General features: G+C 45.3%; 1 long non-coding RNA gene across 1 annotated transcript; it reads left to right on the forward strand.

Moving 5' to 3' along the window:
* The first annotated feature begins 3,452 nt into the window (after window positions 1-3,452).
* LOC102244696 lies at window positions 3,453-4,549 on the forward strand. Its single transcript, XR_313317.2, has 3 exons — window positions 3,453-3,809; window positions 4,048-4,158; window positions 4,245-4,549. It is a non-coding gene; the product is annotated as an uncharacterized LOC102244696 (long non-coding RNA).
* The last annotated feature ends 575 nt before the right edge of the window (window positions 4,550-5,124 follow it).

Here is a 5,124-nt window from a genome sequence, read left to right on the forward strand (position 1 = left end):
CCAAGGTCTCACCACAAGTTGGCAGAGGCCAGTCACACACAGAGAAAGACGTGTCTGTAGGCATGACCCTCTCCAAAGCCATGGTCTCCAAGTGGGTGGTGGTGACGCAGGGTGGGGGAGCTGTGTGAGCTCTGCAGTCCCCAGGAGTGAGCCTGGACAGGGGCTGAGGTTTGGTTTGTATTAACACCCGCCTTTGGCTACCGTGGCTACTTTGCTAAACCTCAGCAGCATGAATTATAAGGCTGGACATGTTACCAGGAAAGACCTCCTGGGGAACAGAGCTTTCCATTCCTTGCCTGGCCGCATGGACCCTGAGCGTTACACTCTGGCTCTCCTGTGTGTGTGCAGTCCCAACTTCTGGCCCACAGTAGGCCCGGATGACAGGCACACCATCAAAAAGACATTCTTTATTAATGCCTGGAGAATCAGCTACATTTTTTTACAGCTTCTCAATAAAGTTAAACATTTATATTAAAAAGTCAGTTATTGGTGTTGTCATTTTTTTTTTTAAATCCCAATCACCTTACTCCCCCTCCGGCTATCATTCTTGCAGGGGAAGGGGGAGGGCAGCTCTTACACAAAAAGCAGACCCATCTGTGTGTCTGTGTGGTGTCTCTACACAGACATGTGCGCTGTGCACACCAGCACATGACCGGCTCACTCAGAGTGGTTCCACCTACAGCTGAGGAGCAGGGAGACACGCCCAGGGAGAACTCACATCCCCCCACCTCCTTCATCCTTTGCAGTCAAACACCCTGACACAAAGCTGACTTCACTTTTTCTTTTCTTTCTCCTCCTTACTCCTTCCACTCTTTGCCCTCTGGGTCTTGCTTTTCTTTGACTTTCCTCTTTTTCTCCTTCTTTCCTGTTTGTTTTTCCCCCTCGTCTCAGACTGATGATAGATACTGAAAGATTAAGGCTTGGGTGACTAGTTCACTGATTTCCTGTTTACCAGTGTGTGGAATTTGTGAGTGAAACAGACTGTGTATGTGTGTATGTATATAAGAGTGTGAGTGCTTGTGAGAGTGATGCTAGGCATTTTGTGCTGTTGTACTTCACGTACGGAGACTGGTGGGGAAGCTTGGGATGCTTAAGAATTTGGCCCTGGGAGAAAGAGAAAGCATCTTGGTTTCCTAGGGCACCGCTGCTGAGTTTGGGGAAAGGCTAACCCAGACCAGAGTCTCTGAAGAAGGGAGTGGAGGGCTGTCCTGTTTTGTGTTAAGAAACAACTGAACATGTGCAGGAAGAAAGGGTGGCTGGCCACGTGAAGAAGAAGGGAGTCCAACATGGGACAGTGGACTGAAGCATGAGACAAAGAGACAGCCACTGAGCAATTTCCTGATCCGGGACCAGCCGATGGAATTTTAATGGAGGGACCTGCTCAATTGGTTCCTGGGATGTCTTACCATGAAGCTACCTTGTTTCTTGCTTAACTTCAAACTCCCCAGTGCACTGAGTATGCAAAACTGGCTGAGGACAGTGGTATGTGGGGAAAGTCAAGGCAAAGGGATGCGTTTTCAAGTCTTATATTGGGCAGGGAAAAGAGAACACTCACATGAGACCTAAATAAAATAAAGTGCAGCAAGAGCAGGGACTTGGAGAAAGAAGTGACTATGAGAAGCATACATTCCTTTAGAAAACCCAATTGTTTGAGGAGAAAGGTCCTCACCTCTCTTGTGAGATAGGGCAGGGAGAAAAATTTACGTAGATATTCGTCAAAAACATGTCCTCATGAGGCTGAAGGACATGGTTTTCTGTTTGTCATGTGTGACCCACTAGGATATGGGGGTGAGCTGAGCTTTCCACAAGGTCCTGACTAGTTGAAAAGGACCCCAAAAACATATGGAAAATATGGAGAATAGGGTATAAGTAATAAAAATAAAAATAAAATAAATAAAATAAATTGGGAATGCCAGTTTCTGGTAATGATTTGTTTTCACAGTAACTGAGAACTCCCTTAACCCTGCGATTAATCACACATTTATGGCGAGGGTAAGCTGGGAGAATTACGGGGCTCCTTGGGACTTGGGTTATTAGTGCAGCTGCTTTTCATTGATGAGATCTGAGTTCAAATCTCCACCAACGTTACAAATGAAAATGTCATTCTGAAAGTTAATTAGCTCCATGCAATAAATACTGGCTAGTTGATTGATGTACCCAAAAAATCACTACCCAGAAAAAAAATTATATATATGACCCGTTAGGAGAGTCAAGCCAGTCAAAAAGTCAGACATTATTTAAACAATTTGCTTTTCTTAATAGTCCAACCACCTGCAGGTAAATAGAACTTATTAAAAGAAGGTGGAGTTTGTAGGAGTCGGAGCATGTGAAAGAATGTCTGAATGTATTAACTGTAGAATTTTAGAACTAGAAAAAAAATCTTTAAAGCCATCTAATCTAATCCATGCCTTTTTATAAATAGAAGAGGGAATAGAAACGTGGGAAGTTAAGCTAAATGACTAGCTTAAGTCACACAGTTAACTAGCAGGGGAGCATGGTTGGCTTCCAGGTGTCCTGGCCATTACACGTTTCCTGGGTCATTCCCATGGACTCAGTTTGGTTGTCCCCTCAGGGCCCTAGTGCTTCTTCTCTCTCCATGGCTCATCCATTTATCCAGAGGACCTTTTCTTTGGTGTGTTCTGTGCTTCAGAAGGTTCTGCCTTCTTCTTTTAAGACAACTCAAAACTTAATTTTTTGCTTTTTGTAAAAATGCAAATGCTTCCATCAATGCTCACGCGGGTAGAAGAAAATCAGCAATACACAAAACTATGATCCCTTTACAGTAGATGTCCTAAAATTACATTCAGAGTGAATTTAGCCAAAATTAGAGAACTGTGAGCTATTACGTTGAGTAAGAGAGCAGACAGCTACACTGCCTAAACCAATGTTCTATAAAGAAATCTGTCTGGCCTGCCTGCTGTGGCTCAGAGATTGAGCGTGTCGATTCATGAACCAGGAGGTCACAGTTTGATTCCCAGTCAGGGCACATGCCTGGGTTGCGACCTCAATCCCCAGTGGGGAGCGTGCAGGATGTAAAAGAGTAATATCATTTTAGTTTTCAATGTCAATATTTAAAATATTGCAACTACTTAAAGTTAATAAATGATCCTATATAATAAAAGGGTAATATGCAATTGACTGAATGGCGGAATGACCAGTTGCTGTGATGCGCACTGACCACCAGGGGGCAGATGCTTAATGCAGGAGCTTCCCCCGGTGGTCAGTGTGCTCACACAGGGGGAGTGCCACTCAGCCAGAAGCCAGGCTGATGGCTGGCGAGCGCAGAGGCCGTGGGGGAGGCCAAGCTGAGGAGCCCCCCCTCCCCCCAGTACACGAATGTTGTGCACTGGGCTTCTAGTATATCAATAAGAAAAAATAGAAGAGAGACCAACAGAAAACAGGCAAAGGATATAAGTAGACAATTTATAAGGATACTAAATGTAGACAGGTCAACCTCATAAAATGCTAATTAAAATGTCCTATATATCATGGGGAAGTAAAGTACAACATAGGGAAAGAACCTAATAAAGTTACACTTGAAGAATAGACGCTGCTGACAGGTGACAGGCAGGCCGCAGGTTTTAGGTGCAATCCCCCTGGAAGGTAGGTGGGGCCGGGAGTCACGCTGCTTCCTCTTTGCTTCTTCTCCGCCTCAGGTTCACTGCATCAGCACTGAGTTCACTCCTCGGAAAAAGGGTGGAGAGAAAGGCGTCCCCTTCCGCCTCCAGATTGACACTTTCAAGCCCAGTGACAAGGGGCTTCCACCTGAACACCTACATTCGGCCGGCTGCCTCATCAAGGTGTTCAAGGTGCAGGCAGCACCGGGCCCCTTCCCCTCCCTCTCAGGGCTTGTCACCCTGCCTCACTGGCTGTGTGGATTCTGGCCCTGCTTTGCTGTGGATCCTCAGCCTGCGGTCCCCGCTCTGGGTCTCTTTCCTTCTCTGTGCACAGAGGGATGGGGCAGGATGTCTTTCTTAGAGCCCTTCTGTGAAGAGAAGTGTGCAGGTGAGGAGGGGCCTCTGAGATTTCCATGTCTCCCTCCTGTAGCCCAAAGGAGCTGACCGGAAACTGAAAACCGACCGGGAGAAGGTTGAGAAACAGCCCCTGCACGAGAGAGACAAGTATCAGGCTGCCTGTGAGAGCACGGTCTTCGTGGAGGTGCGTGTTGGGGGGGGGCAGGGTTGGAGAAAAGGTCCTCATTTACACCTGGGAAACTGAGGACTCAAGGGCTGTGCCTGCTTCAGGACGATCACAGCCCCCCGGGATTCCACCCGTTTCCTGCAAAGACCAACTTCAAGACTCCCTGGAGCGGCCACCTTCCAGGCCGCCTCTCCTGCGCCTGCCATCGCTGCCACCTCACTGCTGCTCCCTCTGCCCAGAGCAGCTGCTTCCCTGCTGCTGCTTCTGCCAGCTCCGCCGGAAGCCTGCCCAACCTCCCCAGGCAGCCCTGCAGGCTAGTTTGCTCTCTTGCTTAGTGTGGAAACTAGATCTGCTTGTCAGCTAATTTTGTAGATGCCAACATTTTAAAAAAGTGTTTTTATTGATATTAGAGAGAGAGGAAGGAGAGGGAGAGACAGCAATATTGTTATATAAATTAATGACTACATTAAATAAATGCCTCCTAAAGTCAACAGGACAAATCTTTGATATACTGGTATATTGATTCAGAAGAGAGAAAACTAGGTCAATAAAATAGATTGCCAGTGATGTTACTTTTTCCCCCTCAATCATTACTGTCAATATATATAGAATGATGATTCTGTATATCTATTTATAAAACTCTATTCCTTCAAGTCTTTTATTATTTCAATTTCTTGTGAGTCATTTTTGTGTAATCATGTCATCTGCAAATAATCATGCTTTTGCATCCTCCTTTTACATATTTGTACCTTTTGGCTAGCTATTTACTGGTAACATCAAGAGGGTGTTAAATAATCACTTTCTTGTCCCCAACTTTCATGGACATTTCTCTAGCCAATCTGGACCATGTTAGTTATTTTTGGGGGATATATATCATTCTTCAGGTTAAGTAACTATGCATGCTTACATTCTTAAAAATCAATATATCATGTTGAATTTCTTCAAAAATTTTTAGGTATAGTTCAAGATTACTTTTTAGGTTTT

Source organism: Myotis brandtii, unplaced genomic scaffold (genome assembly GCF_000412655.1).
Source record: "Myotis brandtii unplaced genomic scaffold, ASM41265v1 scaffold157, whole genome shotgun sequence".
NCBI lineage: Eukaryota > Metazoa > Chordata > Mammalia > Chiroptera > Vespertilionidae > Myotis > Myotis brandtii.